We start from the raw sequence: 25205 nt of genomic DNA on the forward strand, positions 1-25205 counted from the left end.
GTCTTCCCTGTCAGTGCTACTGTGTTTTGCTCAGCCTGTGCCTTGCCTCCTTTTGTCTATCTAGCTAGTAGGAAATAACATGATCTTTACTTGCACCCTTTTGGTGTGCTTGCTTGTTTCTAGGCAATACAGCTCTCTACTGTCTGTGCCAGATTTTGTAGTCTTCAACAATAACAATTATCATACCTGCATCTTCTAAAGTAAAATGTTGGCATTCTTTTTCTGCTGTCTTACTGGTGTTGCCCTCATACTCACTGTGTGATTGCACTTAGTTGTGAAAGTGACTCCCTGCCTCGTGGTATCCAGAGCTATGGACTCTTTCAACATCTCACAGATGTGAAGACCAAAAAAATATATAGGTCTTCCAGAAAACCATATCTGCTTTCTTAGCTCCGTTGCCACTCCTTATAAATAGCAAATTACAGATCTGTTAAGTACAAAAGACCCAAAGCCTCATACACTGTGAGGTTACACAACAAGAACAACTTTTTGACCACCAAATCTTCATGAGATCTCATAAACAGCATCCCACAACACTTCTTGCTGTGTAAGAAAATTGCTGTCCAGTCCAGCCAGACTGAATCAGGGGAAAATTTCCTTCTAATCTCAAATTGGATAGTCGGTATCCTCTTGAGTTACCTACTTCTTTGTTAGAAGCTTTTAAAGTGGGTCTGGTATACATTGGTTGGTTCTGATGTAGTTTAGAAAGGCCTATGACATCTAATTCCTGACTTCTGAAAATTATACTGAGTTGGATTCTCCTGAGGCACAAAAAGAAAATCCAAGAGTAGGAGGTGGGTGTTTGTTATATTTTTTAAAGTATATTGGAAGCAGAGTTGCATGTCTCAGTGGTATTTACCTCAGCTGCCCTAGACTATGCACCAGTTTGTTCTTTAATGAACAACATGGTTAAATATCATGGTTAAATGCAAACACTATTTAGAAACCTATTTGTGCTCCTGCCATCCCCCCTCAGGCTTGTTGTTATCTGGGATCAAGTGGGTTTTGCTGTTCAGCAGGAGTATGTGCTTCTTGGAGATCAGCTCCTGGTCCTGCAGCCTGAAGACATGGTTGCCATCATCCCACCAATTAGTGGATGCAGGAGCGGTCTGGAAACTAGGACCATGCGTGGCAATCAGTTAGCTGAGGGGAATGTGCTGGAGCTTGTCTAGACAACAATTAACATGATGAGGCATGTTTACAGAGCACAGGGGAGTGGGAGACGGATGGCGCCAAGGAAAGGTAACACCTTGCGGTTAATTGCTGGTAGTTAACCACCAATCAGGGATTGCCTAGGATGCAATGCTTAGCTTCAAGAACCAATCTGTTTAAAACGCGCAGCTTCTGAAAGTGTATAAAACCTCGTGCTTCTGTGCAATAAATTGACATTTGCTTGCAACAAGCTGCGTCCCGTCTCTTCATTCGCCGCAAATTGGTGACCCCGACGTGATGCGTTTAAGGATCTAACGTGAAGGGCTCTCGAATCGCCTATCTGAGCGACATGCAGCGAATCCCACAGAACTTTGAATGATCTGCTGAAAGGAAGCAGGAGCCGGCCTGAAATCCCTCCGGAGTTGAGAGGTGAGCTGTGGGAAATCCGTAACAGGGAATCAGGCTTCGTCCCCAGAAAGAGACGTATATGGACTCATGAAGGGTCTTCTAGTCAGATCAGGGAGTCCGTGCCTCAGTCTCCTCAAATGGTGACCCCTATGGTGGTGTTCCGAAGCCTTGGAAGAATAAGGACGGAAAAAAGACAGCTTGTGGAAGAGGGCTGCGTTCCGGAGGAGACGGCTTGGCTGAACGATCGTCTTGCTGTCTGGACCAGGCGGACAACCTAAACCCCGAGGATAACACCTGTATGCATAGAGACAGGTGAGCAGCCAAGAAACTTTAGAGACTTTGAAAGAATGAAAGTGTGTACATACAGCAGCCAATTGTATGATGCTGCCGCGGAGGGGAACTCCGTGTCGGGAATGCATTTAACATCTTGGTGGCAAATTCTGACTACTCTTTGCCAAGTGTGGACTAATTCTACTAACGGTGCTAAACCAGAGGAAGCTGTAAATTCCACCAACAGCGCGACTCTTCTCAAGACACAGTCAGCGATGGCGATTCTGTCCACACCTCCTCTGCCCCCAAAGCTTCTGTCACTGATTGCAGCGACCCTCACAACACAGGACCAAGCACGGGAACAGGACAATTCGGACAATGATTCCATTGACACTGATAAACCTTTGGATCCAGGTCCTATAGATCTGGAAAAGGAGCTAGACCTTTCCCCCACCCCCTCGTCTCTCCTGATGCATTGATTGTATTTTTGGGGAGGGTGAAAGGGAGCCTGAGGGACTGGTGGCAGGAATGCAAGTGGGAAACACTTAAGTGATGGGTTTTGGGAGTTGCTAGGGCATGTTCAGTATTTTGTCAGACAAATCAACCTGCAGAGTGGCAGCCTGTGCAATACGAGGCTGTTAAAGGGTTAAGCAAAGCAGTGTGGGAAGGGAGGATTCATAATACATTTGCTATGTCCCTTCTTGAAGTGATGGCAGAGCCTTATACACTCACACTGCATGATTGGAAGTTACTGCTTTGTATGGTACTAACTGATACAGTATATGATGTGGTTATCTGATTTTTGTGAGCTATGTGTAGTGGCCTTGATTGAAAACCTTAATCGGGGAATTGCTGTTAACTATGAGCAGTTGGCTGGAGAAAATGATTGTGCCGATTCTGTGACTCGGGCAAGATATCCCACGGACAACCTTTTGCAAATGAATGAGATGGCTATTAAGGCAGTTGGGATGCGGGAGTCTTGCCACAGTCTTGCAGGGTCCTAGAGAGTCACTAACTTTAATACTAACTTGATTGATTGGCTTCAGAATATTTTGCAACAAGTCAAACATCAGGAAGCTCAAGGGTTGCTTTTAAAACAACTAGCTGTGATAATGCCAATGAAAATTGTAAACGGGCAACTTTCACAATCGCAACCCCAACATGTGTCAAATGATTATAACGCAGAACTCACAGCAGACTGTAACTCTCAGGCTGAGTTCTGGAATGCAGCATAACACATTTTTTTTGCTTCTCTAACCTCTTCTGTAAGAATAGTACACGCTCTTAACTTGCTTAGTAAATTAGGCTGCTAGCTTGCAAAAAAAATTAATACTACAAATACTATTCTTTTTTTTTCTGGCTTATTAACAGATGTTGATTCTGTCCATCATATGTTGCTACAGAACCGAGTTGCTATTGATTTTTACTATTAGCACAGGGACACAAGTGTGAAGACTTTGATAGGATGTGTTATGTGAATCTGAGTGACCACTCTGAATCAATTCACAAAAGCATATAAAACTTAAAAGCCTTAAAGATCTGCAGCAGAGCCAGGGGCGGGATGCCTTTGGTCTCTTCTCACAGCTGGGAAACTTTGGGCCATGACTCAAAAGTATTACAGGATTTATAATTTTCTTTAACCACCTTATTGATGTTTGCCTTATGTCTCCCATGCTTTTTTTTTCTGTATTCAGTATTTAGTTGATTGTAACATAAATCAGGTCATGGTCACCAAGCTACACACATGGTTTGCCTCGTTGCAATTAACAAGCAAAAAAGAGGATAGAGAATGTCTGAAGAGAGAGAGATAGGAGAGGAAACTGGAGAATATTTGGCCTAACAAGAGATGAGAGAACAGCTAGGTATTGTGAAGGAGAATAGGAAAGATGAACATGGTTATCTAGTGCTTAATAGGTGTCTGTATGCTTGTAGTGATATATAGCTATGTAACTACATGAATGATTTCTGCCCTGAGCCTGGTGGCAGCATACAGCTGCGGTTTGTGTCCGGGCTCAGAGATGTAAATAGGGGCTTCTCTGTTATGGTAAAAGTGTCTCTCTTTGCATAAAAAAGAGAGGGAATGAAAGGAATGACCCCAGAGGCATGTTCAGAGAAGGCATGCTATGTTTTGAACTTTTTGACTGAACCAGTTCTTGTTTGGTGTGCCCTTCCACCTATGTATAATATTAATCCAAAAGAAGATGATATTGTTTACACTTTGAATGTCGATAATTGTCTTTCTGTAGATGCTAATTGTTATAAATTGAGACCACAACGGATCATAATCCAATTAAAATTTTATTAATTATAGCAAGTAGAATATGAGCAAAAACAGCGCTGGACGACAGGGGAGTCTGCGCTCCGCCAACTGCCGTCCTGAGCAGTTCAAACAGTCCCTTTTTATACATCTTTACTCCCGTGTTCATGAGGTAGTGGAGGTACTCTGCGCATGCTTCAGTTGTTGTTAGGGGGTCGTTTTCTGCCTTCTGGTGGTCGTTGAGGCCGAAGTAAGAAGTCTTCCTCCTTTGTCCCATAGTTGACCCCTGCACTCATATGTCCTTATACGGGGTAGTTTGTCCTGTTTCTGTCGGTTCCTGGACATCTGGTGGTTATCTTATCTTGCACAAGCGGTATCTTGTGGCTATTTATATCTTTTGCTGTCTGACCTTTACATTGGGCTTAACATAAATCTTTATAAACAATACCCTAGTCCATAGTTTCTCACACTGTCTGACCTTTACATTGGGCTTAACATAAATCTTAATAAACATTACCCTAGTCCATAGTTTCTTACACTAATGTAGTAGGAGGCTGTGATGGGAACATGTCGCAGCGGTTCTTCTCTTATCCAGAGTAACAGCAGGGAAAGCATTAAAGAGTTAAATCACCTTGTTTGTTAGGCAGTTCAGAATGTGAGTCAAAATTGCCACTGCTTTTTGTTGTTGGCTCAAGGACATGGCTGTGAGGATTTTGATGGTACGTGCTGCGTGGATTTTAGGTGCCCCATTGCAGCAACATGTTATCAAAATCTGAGAAAATGTCAGCCTTTTTGGCATCCATTCACTCAGTTGGCAGTATTGTTTGTTTGCTATTACCTTGGTTGCTGTCATGTTTGCAAGGGCCCTGCAGAACATGGCAAACCTGGTACTAGCTGTTCAAAAACAAAAAGGGGAAATTGACAAACTGTATGGAACAAAGACAGTGGGTTATTTTGACATTGATAATATGTCTTAGTTGGTTTTTTATTTGTTCTATTACTTGTGCCTTGTTTTTGCTCGGTTTCAGGGGTTCTTTTGTGCAACAGGAAGGGGGAGATGCAGGAGCGGGCTGGAAACTAGGACCATGCATGGCAATCAGTTAGCTGAGGGGAATGTGCTGGAGCTTGTCTAGACAACAATTAACATGATGAGGCATGTTTGCAGAGCACAGGGGAGTGGGAGACGGATGGTTGGCGCCAAGGAAAGGTAACACCTTGTGGTTAATTGCTGGTAGTTAACCACCAATCAGGGATTGCCTAGGATGCAATGCTTAGCTTCAAGAACCAATCTGTTTAAAACGCGCAGCTTCTGAAAGTGTATAAAACCTCGTGCTTCTGTACAATAAATTGACATTTGCTTGCATCAAGATGCGTCCCGTCTCTTCATTCGCCGCAAATTGGAGACTGAATCTGTCCAAGCTCTGTTAGGTAGGCATCACTTCTTGCTTAGTTTCCTATGGAGTGTCATCCTGTGCTAAAATATCTCATGGATTCTGTATAATCTTGCTATAACCTTTTTTTTTTTGTTTAGGTTCAGAGAGTTTTGAGAGAGCATAACTTGTTTCCTGCTGAAGACAACCATTGTGCTGACCGAAAACTATAAGCTGGTGCGCCAATAAATGTTTAACACATATGTGGTAAACAGAAGAAAATTGCCAGAGAGGTCAAGCACTGTTCTGAATTTGAGTTTTATGTCTTGTTATTCTTTAGTAGTTGTTTCTGGCTGTGAGCTTGCCTAAATAAGATGATAATGAAAAACCTTCTGCCACTTCAGAAAAGATGATACAGAAAAAGAATCAACTGCTGCTTAAAAAAAAATAAATCAAATCAAAAATCCTTTTTCTGTTGCTGTCAAAGGAACAGGTGTCCTTACAATTGCTTCATTTCTTTATGTGCTTTCAAGTGCTTGTGCATGTATTTACTGCAGCTTGTTCCATTGTTGCTGCTTGAAATACTTCTTTTCCTCCTCATTCTTAGATGAAGTGGTGACTGGTTTCTGTCGCGACGGAGGGAAGACACAGTCACTCAATATGAGTGATCAGCACACTTCATTTATTGTGCCTTACAGTCATCTTTTATGCCTTCTTATAATTAGCTCATACATATTACAAAAGTTAAGCTCATTATTGGTTAGTTGCCTAAATACCAAGCCCGCCCCTAGTTTCTCTTCTGTAGTTATCTGTTCCCACCTGTAACATTCTTTTTCCACCGCGATCTTCCTGTTATTGTGTAACAAAAACAGCCAAGGACAGTGTATTTTTGCTTTACTTCAGATAAGCTGAGAGCGATGTGCATTTTTGTTCAGCCAGCTGGACTATGTCTATGTGACCCTTTTCAGCTAGCCAGTTATCCACAGGTTTCTACTCAGAAGTTAGAAGTGTCTCCTGTGTTACTGAAACAGACCAATAGTATGAGGACCTGAATGTCCTGGAGAGCATATTAAACTTTAGGGTTAGAATCCTAATCTGTGTTTATCAGAAATCTGTTTTAAACTGTGCTTGATTTCAAGATAAGATAGGGAGGAGGGGCTGACAATTTTACCACAGATTTACTAACACAGTGGTCCATGCTGGTTGATTGTACTCTTAAACAGGGGCTTCACACTAGTTTCTTTCATCTTACTGGACCAGACTTTCCTACCAGGAAGGAACCTGTATGCATTAAAAAACAGGTCATCACTTGATATTTGCAGTTAATATTCTCTTAGCAAGTCCGCTGAGAAGTGAATTTGCCATGGAGACTGGTCTCTTGGGGTAAGTAGATGGTGCATGTATTCTGAATAAATTGGGGCATCAGCATTGGATAAAAGGCAGTTGGCAAGTGCTAGTATTGCCAAAAACAACAACAGTCTGTTTGTTTTCAGCCTTTCTAGTGAGCTATGGGTGTAAGCAAAGATGTGCCAAAAGATTTTATCCAGCTCAAGTCTGAAAAGCTCTCTGTAGATGAAGTGTCAGAGCTGGTTATTTCACCATACTCTGGGGCAGTGTCTCTGTTCATTGGTGAGTTTAACGTTTCTGAGCTGGGTCTCTGGGTGTGTTAATAGTTTAATAAAAGGAACCTAGATTTTTCACACCCTAAACTTGTGCTTCTCAAATAAATACATTCCTGGACTGAACCCAGGAAGTTTAGAAAACATTCTGAATTATTTAGAACAAGACTATGGCAACTCTTAAACAGTTGCATTGGAACAAAGTGATAAGAAGCTTCCCTGCTGGTGCGGCTATCCTAGGGCTGAACAGAACAGCAGCTCTGGAGTACAGGACTGCTTGGCAGCTATTCTCCTTGGACATAGCTTATTCAGGGTGGGAAGTGGGATGTTGTGGCTATACAAACCACAGGTCCACACCTGTATGAAAGCTGCTGCAACTCAGATCTTGGTTGAAAGCAAAGTACTATTTTACCCATGAGCTGGTGAAGGTCAAGGTGGATGGCTCTGTCCTGTTCCTTAATGTACATGATACAGATCTTGAAACTCCTTTGTGCTCAAACCTTAGTGCCACTGGGCTCCTAAATACTGAGCACAAACACTGCATGGGCAAATGCCATAATAGCACCTTAGTAGTTACCAGAGAAGATGTCCCAGCCTTGGGCATTACAGATTGCAGACTTGTGTATTCTGTAGACTAAATTCTTCCTTGTATATTATAGATTTCTCTTGTTCAAAGAGTCCCTTTACACAGTCATGATTAGGGGAGATCATTTATGTTTGCACAGTGCTGACCTTGGCTATAGTGGGAGATCCTGGGTTTTACTCAGTATTTATTGGTGCTTTTGGTTGATAGCTTATTTGTGTTTAGGTACTACAAGAAATAATTTTGAAGAGGAAAAAAAGTGGTTCACTTAAGAGTATGAAGTGTATACTTCAATGGCATAGACCAAAATAAAGAAAATCAGAGATGTTAGAAATGGCCATCAGTCAAACACACTGCAGTGCACCATAGATTTGCATATGTGTGGCCAGACCACATCCTTCTGCAAGTGGAATATTAATCCTTTTCTGGTACATGGTTTCATGCTTACATAGTTGCAAGATGTGCAGGAGTCTATAAATACTGTAATACAGTAAAGCTAGCTGCAGGTCAAGCTCTCGTTGCACAGCTAAATTTCAGAATTAGTCTTTTTCAAAATGTATGTTTTGGTTGTGCTTGCTGGAATCCATGTTTAGACTGCAGGAACCTTGATGCTGGTGTGATAGTTTGAAAGTGTGGAGAAGGGATTGAGATCTCATTTCTGGGAAGGGGATGCTGTTTTTTTTTTTTTTTTTAAGACATGAAGTTGGCACCACTTTGCTTTTTCTTCTTTCTTCCACTGAGGTGCCACAGAATATTGGTTTCTTATTGTCAGATTTAAGTCAAATTATGCCATAGGGAACCTGAAAGCTTAGACTATGGGGAGGGAGAAAGGCAAGTAATTTTCAGTCATGCTTGTAGGAGAACCTCCTGTAGTTTGATGCACTTAATTTCTTCTTTCACAAATTCTTGTGCAAACGGAGATGACTTTTCAGGTTTTCAGATAAGAACTGGCCATTCCTGACTTGTTATTGTTCATTATTAAGACAGCTTTCAGTGAGTTTCCTATGCATTGTTGCAAGTTAGCAAATCTCTTAATTCCATAGATTTTATTTTAAAAAAAAGAATAGAAGAAAAAAGCCTATGGCTGGTGGGTTTATTTATTCTAAAGCATGGAATTCTCATGTCTGGTACTGATTACGATTGTGGTTTTCTTTTTCTTAAAAAGTGTATAACCTTTTGGGCATGGCTTGACACTTGCTCAGTATGAATGAGTCAGGACAGCATGTGGCCAGAATACTGACGTGACATGGTCACAATTTTTGGGTGCTCTTGATGTTGAGCATTAGCTAAAGCTGCTGTTTTTCCTCTTCTCTCCCTAGTGTAGTTCAAATAACTGAAGCAAGTGTAATTATTGTAATCCCCTCTCCACACAGAGCAGAATACCTCGAAGCTGTAATGTACTGCATTACATGTCTCTTCTCCCAGATAACTAGTGACAGGACAAGAGGAAATGGCCTCAAGTTGCACCAGGGGTGTTTAGATTTGATATTAGGAAAAACTTCTTCACTGAAAGGGTGGTCAAGCATTGGAACAGTCTGCCCAGGGAGGTGGTGGAATCACCGTCCCTGGAAGCGTTTAAAAATGCATAGATGTGGTGCTTAGGGACATGGTTTAGTCCTGGGTTAACGGTTGGATTTGGTGATCTCAAAGGTCTTTTCCAACCTAAATGATTCTATGATTCTATGATAACACCTTAAAAGCATCTGTCCCAATATGGAAAAAGGTATGTTTGGGACAAATTTGGTTGTAGGCCTGTGCCAGTCTTATACAGATGGGCTGGAGGCTGCTGCTGCTCTTAAGGGAAGGAGCTGAAGCATTATGGGCAGCAGTTGCTCCTGACGGGATGCCAATGTCTAGCACCAGTGAGTTTCCTCTAATGCAGCTGGACCCATCTGTGGCAGGTAGGGCACCTGGGAGGGTCTCCCTTGACTGTACCATCCAGCTCCTTTTCCTCTGAACTCCATCCTGGGGTCAAAGTGAAGGAGTCCTGAGCTCTCTTCTTTTGGGTGGCGAAAATTCAGTTCTGCACAGGCTTGTGGAAGAGCTTTGAGTCAGCTCTGCTTTGGACAGTGTCGCAGTTTGCAAGTAAAAGTGGCATTTCTTGTCTTTCTGTTTTCCCCTCATCCCCATGGCCTTGAGAAAGCACAAAGCATTAAGCAACAGCACATAATGAAGGGATGTGCAGAGGTCCCAAAGCTACTATGGGCACACAACAATGTGTGGAGAGACCAACCTGGGTCTAGAAAGTCTCGTTGCATAACAAGTGTTGCATGCAAGTAATGAGCATTACCTCTGCCTTCTCTCCCAAGCAAAATTTGGCATGTGGTAACAGTGATGTTCTCCACATTGCTCCATTTTTCTGATATCTCTTTCAGGAGACTGGAGTTCTGTGGTCTCAGAAAGAATAATCAGGGGCTCAGAACCCTTCTGAATCTGCTTCTTAGGATTGAACAGCTGCTGGATAGTCCAATCTGTGCTGAAGATGCAATACTGTATTTTGGGTATTGTTGTAATCTTTATTTTTTTAATATCAACATTTTATATACACTTAAATACTCTCATTCCTAAATATGATGGTACAGTAGGTTAACATAGCAACATGTGAAAAGGGCAGTGTTTCAGACATGAGTGCTGTGTGCTCTACAGCTTTTACATCATTTCTTCTAGAGCTCTTTCCTGAAATGACTTCAGCATAGATAGGCCCTTCTAAATTTAATGGGACTCATCCCAAGGTTCAGGATATGCCCATAAGTAAGTCAGTATGTTCTAAGGATGCTGCCCTCTTTTCTGTTTGCCAGCTAAGTGCTATGTAGTCCTGTTGTGATCAGTAAATAACAGCAGGATGGCTGTTGAGTTGTTTGGCCTGGCTTGTGGCTGAATGTAGCGGACTCCATTATTTCCCATTCTTTCTTTATATTTCCAGGAGATTTATGAGGATGAATATTCTTGGAAAGAAAACAAGGAATGCTTTTGGGCAAAAAGTGCTCTGTGCTCTTTTTAAAATAAAGTGTTCCTAATGAGCGTTGTGGTTTAGCTTTGAGCTGTTTTACAGAGAATCTATGTGTTTTCAAGCAGTTGTAATAGACATTTCAATCTGAACAATTTAATTAAGACTGAATTAAATGAATGAGTAATAAGTAGGGGGTTTAAGTGTTATTGACTCTCCTTTGAAACCATCTCTTTATACTTCTTAATATGGAGTCAGTTTTTAAAACAATCTTCCCTAAAATTCTTGGTTGCAAGGTATTTAGTCCTCTAATATATACTGCTTTAATGCATTTACATTGGTAGTCTGTGTTCACTGTCTGCATGGGAGGTCACAACAGGACAATTGGATATATTTTTTTTAACCTTAAAATCATGAGTTTAATTTTATATAAATGCAGAAATAGTTTGCAAGATTTATGCTATTTTGACATTCTTGTAACATGAAGGCTACTTGAAGTAGATTAAACATTTTGGTACAGACAGAGAAGAAAATATAAACTATACCCGAGAGTTATTAACTTTTAATTAGTGGTTACTTTCCAGTAGCTGTGTCTCACAGAAACATTTTTACTGTGCAGCTGATATTACAAGACATTACATTAAAAAAATATGGACAGACCTCGATTCAAAGTTAGATCTAATACTCTACTAGCAACAAACTTTGATTAGCAATAACATGCAAAGCTGTAACTACTTAATGATGTCTAGACATGATTAATATTGAAGGAGCTTTTTTTGGCTGTGTAATTGTGTGGTGCTGCAGGGGAAAAAAAAGCCAGCTATTATTACAAAAAGGCAACTATAAGAATAAGTTTAATATTTTAGTAGTTTGACTTTAGACCGGTTAGGATTCAAAGTCATCAAAGTGGATTAGTTTTTCCAAAGGAAAGTGCATCTATTGAACTTTTTGCAGTTTTTATATTTATTTATATTTGCATTTATGTTTTTAATAGTTTTTCTCTTGTTACTCTTTTGAAACATAGTTAAAGAGAAAAAGAATGACATAGTATGCCTGTGCTTCCTCTGGAAACAATGGTCTGCTCATCTGAGTAAGATAATTTTATTTATATTATTGTTCTGTGCTATGATAGTGTTTAGGTACTAAAAGTTCAAAGTCCAATTGTGTATGGCATTTTTACTCATACTGAGAGGTAATTTTATCTAGTATTCATTATCAATGTAGACAAGATAGATATAAATGAAGGGAAATGAGGTAAAGAGAAATAAAAAGTGATTTGCTCAAGCTTATATATCATTATATCACACAACACTTAAGCCTCAGCTGTATAAACCATTTCATTGTGTCTGCAGTAAAAATCTACAAACAGCTGCTAGCTGCACAAAATAGAACCAGAAAATCAGGCAATGATCTTTTTTTTTCCCAGTTATATCAATCAGTTTTAATACTTAGTGATGGTTAAAGTATCCATCTTAAGTAAAACTCAGTGAAACAGACAACTTCAAGCAGAAGCATGGTTAAACTGTGCTCATTAGCTTACTGATGTACCTTCCTCAATGGAAGTGAGCAAGTCCTTGCTTTGCAGGACAACAGATGCTCCTTGTGTGCATACACATACACAGCCTCCAAACCGTGTGGGCCCTGTTATCTAGGCAGAGCTGAGCAAGTTCAAGGTTGATTTTTCCTTTGCTTTGGAGGTTGGAGAGAAGCTCCCTACTATTTGAATGTCATTTTTACCATTAATTGTACAGAACCTTGAGTACAGATCACTTCCTCTGTCAAATAATTCTTTTTGGGTTTAGAGGGGGAAAAAAGAAAAAAGAAAACTAATATGCAAACTTTCCCATTTTTGGTATTCATTTTTCCATGTTCATGTTTGCTGTTACCATGCAACTAATTAGTGTATTATTTTCATAAAAATAAAAATAAATGCCTAATTTGCCTTGAGGTGGATGGTTTATGAATGAAATAAAACCTATGCAGTGCTTGCATACTGGTGCTCTGCTTTGATACAGAAAACTAGTGGTATTTAGAAAAGTTAAATTATATTTGGTGACCTATGATCAGGGGCAATTCCTATGGATTCACTGTGTTGCACTAGTGCTTCTCTAGTGCTGCAGTCTCCTGGAAAATTTCTCCAGGGTGACCTTAAGTGTACCTTCCCCATCAACAATGCAGCTGGGAAGGAGGGTGCAGAAAAGAAGAGAAAGAATAATTGTGTACTTCCCCACAATTACCAGGAACAACGAATGGAAGAGATGATGTACTGAGTCACAGCTGAGTGTTACAATGTGTGTATGCTACCATGGTCAAAACAATGAAATGTAATCTTTTGTCCCTAGCTGTGCATGAGGCAAATACTGCTTTGTTCTGGAACAATGATGTATCAGTATTGTGTAACTTCAGGTTCTTCAGGTGGCATCTAAAAGCAAAATGGAAACGCCCTTAGGAGAGATGATGTGCATACTTAGAGGTAAAAGCTCTGTCACTGCGCAGAGCTCAAAGCTCTGTCACTTTGAGAGTGACAGAGCACTGGAACAGGCTTCCCAGAGAGGTTGTGGAGTCTCCTTCTCTGGAGACATTCGATACCCACTTGGATGGGACTCTGCAACCTGATCTAGATGAACCTGCTTTAGCAGGGTTTGGACTAGATGATCTTCAGAGGTCCCTTTCAACCCTAACCATTCTGTGATTTTAAAATGTCTGTCACTGAAATTTAAGTCCATACTCAGAGTTCAGTGTTCCAGCTCCCTCTGTAGGCCTACCCTCTCTGCTAGGGAGATCTTATCTTAAGAGGGCAAATTACTCTGTTCTAAGATAGTTGCCTAAGGCTATGTCTAGAAGTGCTTCCAAATTTCCAGGCCAGGGGATGAATCCCAGCTGCATCTGACTGCATGTCAAGGAACGATGTGGCTTCACATGTCCTGGTTTCTACACACACAGGACTAGGCTGCTGGATGAGGACTAAACTGTGTTCTGGTGAGGTCCATGAGTGGGATGATAGGCAGCTTCAGATCAATATACAATGCAGTCCTAGCTTTCTGGGACGAGTTCAGCTGTTTCTCTGCCTTGGCTATTAACCTTGAGAGGTTTATCGCACCTCTCTGTGGCTCTTCCAGCTGTGTCACAGCATGCTGCAGAGATGATAGCTCCAGGTACAGACAGATGTTCCCAGGAACAGATACTGAAGACCAGAGGGTAAACATGTGACTTGAGTAGAGATCTGCCAGATGAGTGATGTTTATGGGAGGGAAGCACATCTCTTCAGAGTGAGAATTTGTCCTGAAAAGATGTCTTGGTCTTGGCTGGCAATATTTGAATACACTGATCCCTTTGTCTGGAAGAATGTTCATATACTAGCATTGCTTAAGAGTTTTCTGGCTCAAAATCTTTCATTTGTTCTATTCTCAAGAGAAGCTCAGCCCGATGCATACTATGAAAACAGTAACCAATGGAAGATTATCATGAAATAAACTGGCGGAAGGGTTGTGTTATAAGGAGCCTACTCAGGAGATGGCAGCCAAGAGACGGCTGTTGGGAAGGAGCAGCTCCCAGCCTGCCCGGCTTGCCCAGGTGCTGCTGTGCTGGGAAATAAAGGTGTTGGCTTCGGCTGTCACTCATGAAACTGCTACAGTTGCACTCAGGAATGAAGCTTTTAAATTGCTCAACTTTAAAATATGTTTTTTGGCCTTTCTCTCAGCTCACTTTCCCCGTAGCTGTCAAAGGAATTTGTAGTTTTACAGACTAATGCATTTATTTGCTCCATCAAAAACATTAGAAAGAGGAAACTGCTAAAACTAATTATTAATTAAATGTAATGAAAACAGACAATGCTAACCACCCCCCTTAAGCTCTGAAAACTCAATCTTGATCTCTTCCATTAAGTGTCCTTTGAAGGTACTTGAAGAAAGGGAGTTAAGAATAGGCTGATGACTAAATCAGCAGGGATGGTGGGGTTTTTTAATACCTTAGGCCTGTTTTTTTAAAAACAAACTATGCAATTTGATCTTATCAGTTGTTACAAAAATTAGCATCCTGATGTATCTTTATAACAGTTCTGTTTTAAACATTTCATTTCTACTGCTTTAAGAAAAAGAGGCAAATAATACATTTTAAAAACTGCTAGCACACCAAAGCCAGTGGTTGCCTATGAATAATCAATCATAAATGAGGGCAGAAAGGTTGATTTAAAAGACAGAACTCAACTTTTCGGAGGCTGTGAAAATTATGTACACTTTATTACCTCTAAAGGCAATAAAAAGTTGAGGCAATTAGCTATGGATTTTGAGATGCATTTTCATACCTTCATTTTCTTTAATCTTTAACATGCAAACTTTTGTTGCACCACAGTTTTGGATATAAAGGGTAATACACGCAAGTCAGGTTACAAAGAATCTGTCTTTCAATTCTGCAGAACACTGAGACTTGCTGAAAGATGGAGTTTTGTGCCTTAAGATTAGGGTAATCTGATTCTATATTATAGAATTGTTAAAGTTGGTAGCCTAAAACTTTAAGTACCACTGTTAAAAAATGGAGGAGTTAGAAGGAAAAAAAAAAGGAAAAAAAAAAGAAAAGGAAAAAAAAAAAGAGGAAGCTCCATGAAAGTAGCTATTTTTCAGGTGGCAGTAGCTGCCGTGACTTCCTATTCACAGCCAAGTTCCTCCCCCAGCATGCTCCTGCTGAAATGTTGCATTTGGTTTTCCAACACATGATGGGGAATAGCCAGAGCTGGTGTCAGAAGATGCTACTGCCAACCAATTCTGTGCATGGTATAAAGTGCAGGGTACAGGGCTGGCAGAATATAGTGTAATTTTAAATGCCAGTGAAGATAACCTCATGTTTATAGGAAGACCTGACCATGGTAAGGTTTTAACACCAACATGGCTGCACTCAAAGCTATCCAAATAGATATTTTGCACTAATGTGAACTGACTTATACTATAATATAGCTTACTGGTAGTGCTCTATTCATAACTATAACCTACAAGATTTTAACTGCAGCTTCTTTGTATACCTAGCAGAGTCATTCCCTTAGGGTTTTCACTGATTGCTACTGGAACAAAGATATATTTGCCCCCTTTTTATACAGTGCTTTTTCAGTAGCATTTCTTCTCTTGAGAGTGCTGTGTAAAAATAAAAGCCATATTCAATAGTACTCTTGTTTTTATTGCAGTAATGCTGTTAGGCCCTCAAGTAGGCACCACAGAGATACAGTCCCTGCTCCCATAGAGCTCTACACGCTAGCTTTCAGAAGTCAGTTTGATTATAAACTCTCTTGTACATCCCAAATCTGCACATAGGCTCATATGAAAATAACTCTGAATTTGGACTTGATTCTAGCACTTCAAGAAGTCAGCAGCTAGATTCAAGATCAGAATCATACAGAACTTAATTTTGCTGAAGGTATTCCTGACTTCTCTTGCTGAAAGCACAAACAGAAGCACATGCCAAAGCTCAGCATTTCAGAATATTATTTCACCTGTAACATGCTGTTTTAAAAAACTAAAACAAACAAAGCCCTTGTGCATAATACAAAATATACATATTTCTAGCATTATTTGCAGCTATGCCAACGTAAAAGTACAATAAACTAAATTATATAAAATATATAAAAATTATATAAATTATATAAACTATATAAAAATAAATAAAATTACAAAACCTGAATTATCCATTAAAATTGTAAAAGAAAACTAAACCCAGTAACTTGAAGTAGTCAATCCTAACTAAATCCTAACAAAACCTTAACCATTGCTATGTCTTTCCTTTATATTGGGAAAAGTATCACGGCCAGGCTGGGAGGAAAATCCTGTTGTCTGGAACAAAATAAAACCCAGTGAAGACTAGTGAATTGAATCATTGCTGCCTAATTGATAAACTGTTAAATCCCCCAGGAAGTTGGATGTCAGATATTGACCTATACCTCCCACCTAAGGTTGAAGAAGGAATTCTGGTTGAATGCCTAAACTTCCTTGCAAAGCAGTACCAGAAATGAAAGATGCTGTAATGTGCTCTGTTGTGAAATTCTCCCTCTGGCCTAGAGTGCATGACCGTAGTTATGTAGGAGCTTCCCACATGTACAGCTGTAGGGGTTTTTTTCTTCCTCACAAGTTTATACAAGAATTGAGGTAGACAAATTTCTATCTTTATTGTCAGAGCATTTGCCCTCAGAGTTCATAATTACAAGTCAGGAGCTTATTCTTTAGATCTAAGCGTCTATTACTTTTTTTTTTTTTACTTTTAAAATAATTGTTTCAGTCACAAACTCAGCTGATGGCAACAATCTGGTTTGACAATTGAGATAATAATCTAGATTGCTTTTCAGAATGTTAAAAAACCCCACCCCAAAACATAACATTTCATAGATTTATAATAAAGGCCAGTGTAATAGTATTGGTAATGCTTCTCAAGATGAAATTTGAAAACCCATCATAACATTGCAGAGAAGATGCTGTAAGTGATTACAAAATTCATATTTTCTTATCAGAGAGAAGGTTCCAAAGGTTTGCAAAGGTCGGGAATGCATTTAGGACCTTGGTGGCAAATTCTGACTACTCTTTGCCAAGTGTGGACTAATTCTACTAACGGTGCTAAACCAGGGGAGGCTGTAAATTCCACCGACAGCGCAACTCTTCTCAAGACACCGTCAGTGATGGCGATTCCGTCCACACCTCCTCTGCCCCCAAAGCTTCTGTCACTGATTGCAGCGACCCTCACAACACAGGACCAAGCACGGGAACAGGACAACTCGGACAATGATTCCATTGACACTGATAAACCTTTTGATCCAGGTCCTATAGATCTGGGAAAGGAGCTAGACTCTTCCCCCCACCCCCCCCCTCCGGTCTCTCCCGATGCATTGACGGTATTTTCGGGGAGGGTGAAAAGGGGGTCTGAGGGATCGGTGGAAGGAATGCAAGTGGGAAACGCTTAAGCGAGGGGATTTGGGAGTTGCTATGGCATGTTCAGTATTTTGTCAGACAAATCAACCTCGAGAGTGGCAGCCTGTGCAATACGAGGCTGTTAAAGAGTTAAGCAAAGCAGTGCGGGAAGGGAGGATTCATAATCCATTTGCTATGTCCCTTCTTGAAGTGATGGCAGAGCCTTATACACTCACACTGCGTGATTGGAAGTTATTGCTTTGTATGGTACTAACTCTGATACAGTATATGATGTGGTTATCTGATTTTTGTGAGCTATGTGTAGTGGCCTTGATTGAAAACCTTAATCGGGGAATTGCTGTTAACTATGAGCAGTTGGCTGGAGAAAATGATTGTGCCGATTCTGTGACTCGGGCAAGATATCCCACGGACAACCTTTTGCAAATGAATGAGATGGCTATTAAGGCAGTTGGGATGCGGGAGTCTTGCCACAGTCTTGCAGGGTCCTAGAGAGTCACTAACTTTAATACTAACTTGATTGATTGGCTTCAGAATATTTTGCAACAAGTCAAACATCAGGAAGCTCAAGGGTTGCTTTTAAAACAACTAGCTGTGATAATGCCAATGAAAATTGTAAACGGGCAACTTTCACAATCGCAACCCCAACATGTGTCAAATGATTATAACGCAGAACTCACAGCAGACTGTAACTCTCAGGCTGAGTTCTGGAATGCAGCATAACACATTTTTTTTGCTTCTCTAACCTCTTCTGTAAGAATAGTACACGCTCTTAACTTGCTTAGTAAATTAGGCTGCTAGCTTGCAAAAAAAATTAATACTACAAATACTATTCTTTTTTTTTCTGGCTTATTAACAGATGTTGATTCTGTCCATCATATGTTGCTACAGAACCGAGTTGCTATTGATTTTTACTATTAGCACAGGGACACAAGTGTGAAGACTTTGATAGGATGTGTTATGTGAATCTGAGTGACCACTCTGAATCAATTCACAAAAGCATATAAAACTTAAAAGCCTTAAAGATCTGCAGCAGAGCCAGGGGCGGGATGCCTTTGGTCTCTTCTCACAGCTGGGAAACTTTGGGCCGTGGATCAAAAGTATTACAGGATTTATTATAATAATCTTTAACCCCCTTATTGATGTTTGCCTTATGTCTCCCATGCCTTTTTTCCTGTATTCAGCGTTTAGTTGTTCGTAACATAAATCAGGTCATGGTCACCCAGCTACAGACAACCTTTGCCTCGTCGCAATTAACAAGCAAAAAAGAGGAGGACAGAGAATGTCTGAAGAGAGATACAGGAGAGGAAGCTGGAGAATATTTGACCTAACAAGAGATGAGAGAACAGCTGGGTACTGTGAAGGAGAGTAGGAAAGATGAGCATGGTTCATGGTGTTTAATAGGTGTCTGTATGCTTGTAGTGATATATAGCTATGTAACTGCATGAATGATTTCTGCCCTGAGCCTGGTGGTGCATGTGTTACCGAAATCTCGGAATGAAAAACTTATCGACACCAATGTGATGTAGATAAGCAGACACTTCTTTATTAACGGCCGGGTGCGTGAGCGAGTCTTCTCACGATCAACGCACACCAAGTCTCAAAATTAAACACCATATATAGAACTTATTCATACATATTCATTAAGTATTCATGCATAATCATAATATTCCCCGTAAATCATTAACATATTCTCCTCCCATATCCGATTCTGCGCAGTAGAGCTTAGAAAGGTCTAGAAATGGGTCTGGGGTACGATTTGGGTAGGTGGTGTATGAGTCGGTGGTCGCGATCTCCCCCTGCCGGAATTACCTTTTACTAAAGTTCACGATTTCTTGGCAGGTAACTACAAGCTGTTCCAGTCGACTCTCCCCGGTTTCCATTCATCTCATATTCTGACATTTCAATACACCTTCTACATACAGAAGACTGGTCAAATACAAAGAAACCTTTCAAACCCTAAAGTTATTACCTAAGTTTTAACAATGGTTCTAGCCCCTTCTTCTAGCCGTGGTACGGGATATACAGAGGATCTCATAGCAGCTTTTACTGTGCAACTATAAGTTTCATTAAAATATATTTCTTATCCTTCTATATTTCTATTCTATAAAATAATTTTATAAAATCAAATAATCAATCAAATAAAGTCAATCAATCTTAACTTATTAGCAAATCTATAACACATGCAGCTGCGGTTTGTGTCCGGGCTCAGAGATGTAAATATGGGCTTCTCTGTTACGGTAAAGTGTCTCTGGTTGCGCATATATATATAAAAAAAAGAAGAAAAAAAAAGAGTGAGGGAATGAAGGGAATGACCCCAGAGGCACGTTCAGAGAAAGCATGCTATGTTTTGAACTTTTTGACTGAACCAGTCCTTGAAACTGACTTGCAGACATTGTTGCAAAAAAGTGAATGTATGTGGGGAATGAAGAATCTTTCTGAAAGCCTTGATATTTGGGATAATTGATTACTTCTGTATAATGTTAATCCAAAAGAAGTTGATATTGTTTACACTTTGAATGTCGATAATTTTCTTTCTGCAGATGCTAATGTAGTAGGAGGCTGTGATGGGAACGTATTGCAGCGGTTCTTCTCTTATCCAGAGTAACAGCAGGGAAAGCATTAAAGAGTTAAATCACCTTGTTTGGTAGGCAGTTCAGTATGTGAGTCAAAATTGCCACCATTACATACAAACCAGAGCAACTATTGGCTTTTGTTGTTGGCTCAAGGACATGGCTGTGAGGATTTTGATGGTATGTGCTGCGTGGATTTTAGGCGCCCCATTGCAGCAACGTGTTATCAAAATCTGAGAAAATGTCAGCCTTTTTGGCATCCATTCACTCAATTGGCAGTATTGTTTGTTTGCTATTGCCTTGGTTGCCGTCATGTTTGCAAGGGCCCTGCAGAACATGTCAAACCTGGTACTAGCTGTTCAAAAACAAAAAGGGGAAATTGTAAAATTGTACGGAACAGAGACAGTGGGTTGTTTTGACATTGATAATGTGCAGCTTTGGCCTTGCTTTGACGATGTGCAGCTGCGATCCTGCAGCAAAGAGTTAAATAACTTTGAGGGAGTATGAGAAGAAACTAGGATGAGACAGAAACAAAGGAGGAATGTGATCTCACCTCTAGAAGATAAGGAAACAGCATGAACAGTAGAGAGTAGCCTAGAGTGAACAGCACTAAGGAAAGTGTTGTGTGAATGTGACTGATCACTCGAACTCTATTCATAAGCAGCTTGCTGAGTTAAGAAAAAAATGTACAGGCCATAAAGACTGAGAACGGGTTAACGGACTGGCTTTCAAGCCTTGGGTTAGGGGGATGGTTACAAAGTATAACCAAAGGAGCATTGATGGTATTGACAGTATTGTTGGTTTTAGTATTAGGTGTTCCTTGTTTGTTTCAATGCTTACAACGAGAACATGCAAACGGGATTTGGATTGCTCAAAAACAAGAAGGGGGAGACGCAGGAGGGGGCCTGGAAATCAGGACCTTAAGCACCAATCAGTCAGCTGAAAGGAATATGCTCGAGCCTGTAGGCCACAAACCCTGGGAGGACAAGGAGGGTGAGTAAATAACAACCAACAGGATGAGTCAGGCTGAGAAAAGATAAGGGAATGAGGCACAGATGGGCCAAGGTAACACCTTGCTGTTAATTGATGACTGTAAACACTTACTAAAAGTGTCCTTTGTTTGTAGTTAACCACCAATCAGGAATTGCCTAGCCTGCAATGCTTAGCTTAAAGAACCAATCTGTTTAAAGCGTGCAGCTTCTGAAAACATATATAAACTCGTGATTGTGTACAATAAATTGACATTTGCTTGCATCAAGCAGCGTCCCGTCTCTCCATTGCAGCACTAGGACAGAAAATAACTGTACTGGTTTCTCACACAGTGTCAGCAGTGTTGGAGCGGAAAGGAAATCATTGGTTATCACCCTCTTGATTTCTGAAATACCAGGCAATCCTGGCCGAATCAGAAGACATAACTATTCAAGTGACTAATATTGTCAACCCAGCTTCCTTCCTAGAAGGAAAAACCTCAGCTGAACCTGTCATGACTGCCTGGACACCATTGAAGCAGTCTATTCCAGCCGTCCAGACCTCAAGAAAGAACCTCTCCCAGAAGCAGAAGATTGGTTTTCAGATGGGAGCAGTTTTGTGAGACAAGGCGTGAGAATGGCGGGCTATGAAATTACCACAACAGAACAGGTGATTGAATCAAATCCTTTGCCTGCAGGAACTTCAGCTCAGAAAGCAGAACTGATAGATCTCATTCGAGCTCTAGAACTGGCAAAAGGTAAATAAATTAACATTTGGACTGATTCTAAATATGCCTTTGCCATTGTTCACGCACATGGAACGATCTGGAAAGAACAAGGACTTTTAACTGCCCAAGGAAAAGCTGTAAAATATGCTGAAGAAATTCTATGATTGTTAGAAGTCATCCAACTCCCGTCACAGGTGGCTATAATGCATTGCCGGGGACACCTGAAAGGTAACACTGTTCCAGAAATAGGTAGCAGAAAAGCTGACACAGAAGCTAAATTAGCTGCTGCAAGAAGCAAAGAAATACCGGTAGCTGCACTGGTACCAGAAAAATTAGATGCAGAGAAAAAGGTTGAGTATGAAGAGTCAGATTACCAATGGATACACGAAAATGGAGGTAAGTTGCTAGACAGTGGATGGGGCCAATTGAAAACGGGTCAGTTAGTGCTACCAGGGAAATTAATGTGGCATTTTGTGAAAACAGAACATGATAAGACACACTGGGGATTAAATTCTTTGTATCAGCACTTGACAAATCACGAGAAGTGGTTAAAGTTTTGCTAAACAAAATTATACCACTATTTGGAGTCCCTAAAAGCATATCATCGGACAGGGGCTCCCATTTCTGTGCACAAATTGTACAAGCAATAAGTAAAGCACTGCAAATCGATTGGCGATTGCATACTCCATACAGACCACAAGCAAGTGGACAAGTAGAAAAGATTAATCACCTCATTAAACAGCAAATAGCCAAAATTTGTCAAGAAGCAAATCTACATTAGTATCAAGCTTTACCTGTTGCTTTAATACGCATCAGGGTCAAGGGTTAAGATTTATGGGAGTGATTAAGGGTGTCCAGGGTTTAGATTAGAAACACTGCAGAGAAGCCATAGCTGTGATGGCAGAAAAACGCTTCTTGCTGTTACAGGCTGTGCCTCCTTTAGGAGCTCTACTGATTCCTTTTGCTGTGCACCTACAGTAACAGAGCTTCCTCAAGGCTAAGCGAGCCTGCAAAAACTGGGACTATTCTACCACAGCATGAACATCTCAATTCAGTTTATATACTGCAGTGTCATTTTTATGTGAAAAGCCCCAGTAATTAATACCAACTTAGTGTTGATGTCACAGCAAATCCATACATTCCAGTTTACATGTTTTTATTTTAGTAATGTGAAAAATCTCTTACTATTAACTCATGCTGGTGGCTTTTAAACAGGACTGTGATACATGCAGCTGTGCATCTATTAATTGTGCCCTGGTCCCATCTGACATATCTCAAGTGAATGTTTCATTAAGAGTATGGAAACCTGCCATCATAAAAGTAAGTAAATACCATTTGCATTCAAAATACTCTTGGGTTTGAGAAACTTAAGCCACCGTTTGTAATGTCTATTGAAATTGCATCTTTAATTTTCTTAAGTTTCCATAGTCCTCTAGTATTTGAAATAATTTTTCTGGCTATTTTTAAATTTCCTCAAAACTAACTTGCATGCATTTTATTATCCTTAAAGTAGGTACTTAAAACTTAGGAATTTCAAAACACATAAAAAAACCCCCACCCCTTATTCTGTATTGATGATCCTTCTTTTTTACTAGTTACTTATGCACCCACAAATTCTAATTCAGCAGATGTAAGGAGGGGGTACATAGAAGTATATAATTTTAAAATAAGTTTTAATCTGGGAAGTTTTCTTAGGTCTAGAAAGGGGTTTTTTGATCAAAAAGAGCAGAGGAGAGAGAGTACACTTCAGAGCACACCTCAGTATTGTCTTATGGCTATGACAAACACCAGTATGTTGTCTATTTTCCTCAGTTGATGAATATTTGATATTGAGTTCCTGTTCTGTGTCTTTGTTTTTCTCTGGAAAATAACAGGACAGGAGGGGAGATACAGCAGACTTTTAGAAAGCCAGAATCTCTCCCTGTGGCCAAAGTAGTATTTCAGGATTGATTAGTATTTCTTTGAAATCTCTGCTTTCTACTCTTTCAACACTGTATTGCTGTCTTGCAAACAGTGATGTGTGTGCTGAAGGTGACACAGATGAGCAGCTTCACTGACTTGTATTTTTCAGCATCTCTCCCAAAACTTTAGCATTAAGTTTTGCTTTCATCCTTCTCTCTTCTACAAAGCTTTCTGCTTCAGAATACCTAATTGTGAACCGTAGGCATTTCTCTCTTCTTCCAGGCAAATATTCGCAGCTTAACCTTTGTTGTGAAAGCATTACTTAGGGGTGAAAGCTAATCACTGATTTTAAGAAATGACCATCAAAAACTGGAGGTAAGAACATGATAATTCATGGATTTACTTTTTCATAGGATTTATTCTACTATTGAATCATTTGTTATCATTCATTACTAGTGAACTGATTGTTAGCTGTTGTATTTAGAGTAGGATAAGTACATTACAAGTAAGTGATTTCATATTACAGTAGAAAATGTCAGAATTAGCCAACTGATGATACTGAAATCCTGTTACCCTCCAACGCACCTGGGTGAAAAGTACCGTCTGAAGTATTTCTGCCTGTTGCAGTATAAATGCTTTCTGTATCTGTGTAAAATGAAAGCATAATTAAATTTCTTCTTTTAGTGAATCAATAGTATTTTTGAAATTGTCCTGGGTCATTTAGAAGTGAACTTACTTTATACATTGTATTTTCTTTATTATTTCTTTCCATTTCATTACCCAGGACATATATTTGAAAAAGGATCTTTTCTTTTCCAGAAGCTCCCTGCCATTTTCTTACATGCTACATCTGAAACAACATTGCACTAATAAGCTCCTATTAAAATCCAGAGTTGTTTATTCATAGGCTATTAATAAGAACTTGTATATAACATTATAGTAGTGGTATCAGATATAATGAGAAATGTAGAAAGAAATTTTCTTAGACTTGTTATTTATCCTTTAATACTTTTTATTCCAAGAGGTTTATGGTGGCTAATGCATTGCTTTTCTGTGATAACTTGTACATGCAGGGGCTTATTTACTACAATGTACATGTTTAAGCACAAGTCTTATTATGTGTTATTACAATTAATGACCCCCAAATTTAGAGCAAAGTAACATTCAGCGTGAATTAGATCTTGTCCAAGATACAAACATCACATGTCAACTTAATTAGCTGGTACTGTATCCAGGCATTTCTTTTAAGTGATAGGTTGAAATTAAATCCAGGAGGGAAAACACAACTGAGAGGCTTGCAATTAATGACAGCTGCCTTACCAAACCAAAGAATCTCAGAATTAATTTTTTAAAGGACATAATTTCAAGTTGAATGCTTAGTGTTCAGCACTCTAATACTTTTTGGAACTATAAAGTTGTCTCCTTAAGTTAAGTTAAAATAATTCAAACTCATATATGGTCATTTTCATTTAAATGTGAATATTCCTTAGTTTAGTTTACACCAGATAAGCCTGCTTTAAAATTAAATT

The 25205-nt window shown here is 39.8% G+C and overlaps 1 pseudogene; it reads left to right on the forward strand.

Annotated features, from left to right (window-relative positions):
• Positions 1–6965: 6965 nt before the first annotated feature.
• Positions 6966–10660, forward strand: LOC129783198 (molybdopterin synthase catalytic subunit-like; annotated as a pseudogene).
• Positions 10661–25205: the final 14545 nt, after the last annotated feature.

Source organism: Falco peregrinus, chromosome W, assembly GCF_023634155.1.
Source record: "Falco peregrinus isolate bFalPer1 chromosome W, bFalPer1.pri, whole genome shotgun sequence".
In the NCBI taxonomy this organism is placed as follows: Eukaryota; Metazoa; Chordata; class Aves; order Falconiformes; family Falconidae; genus Falco; species Falco peregrinus.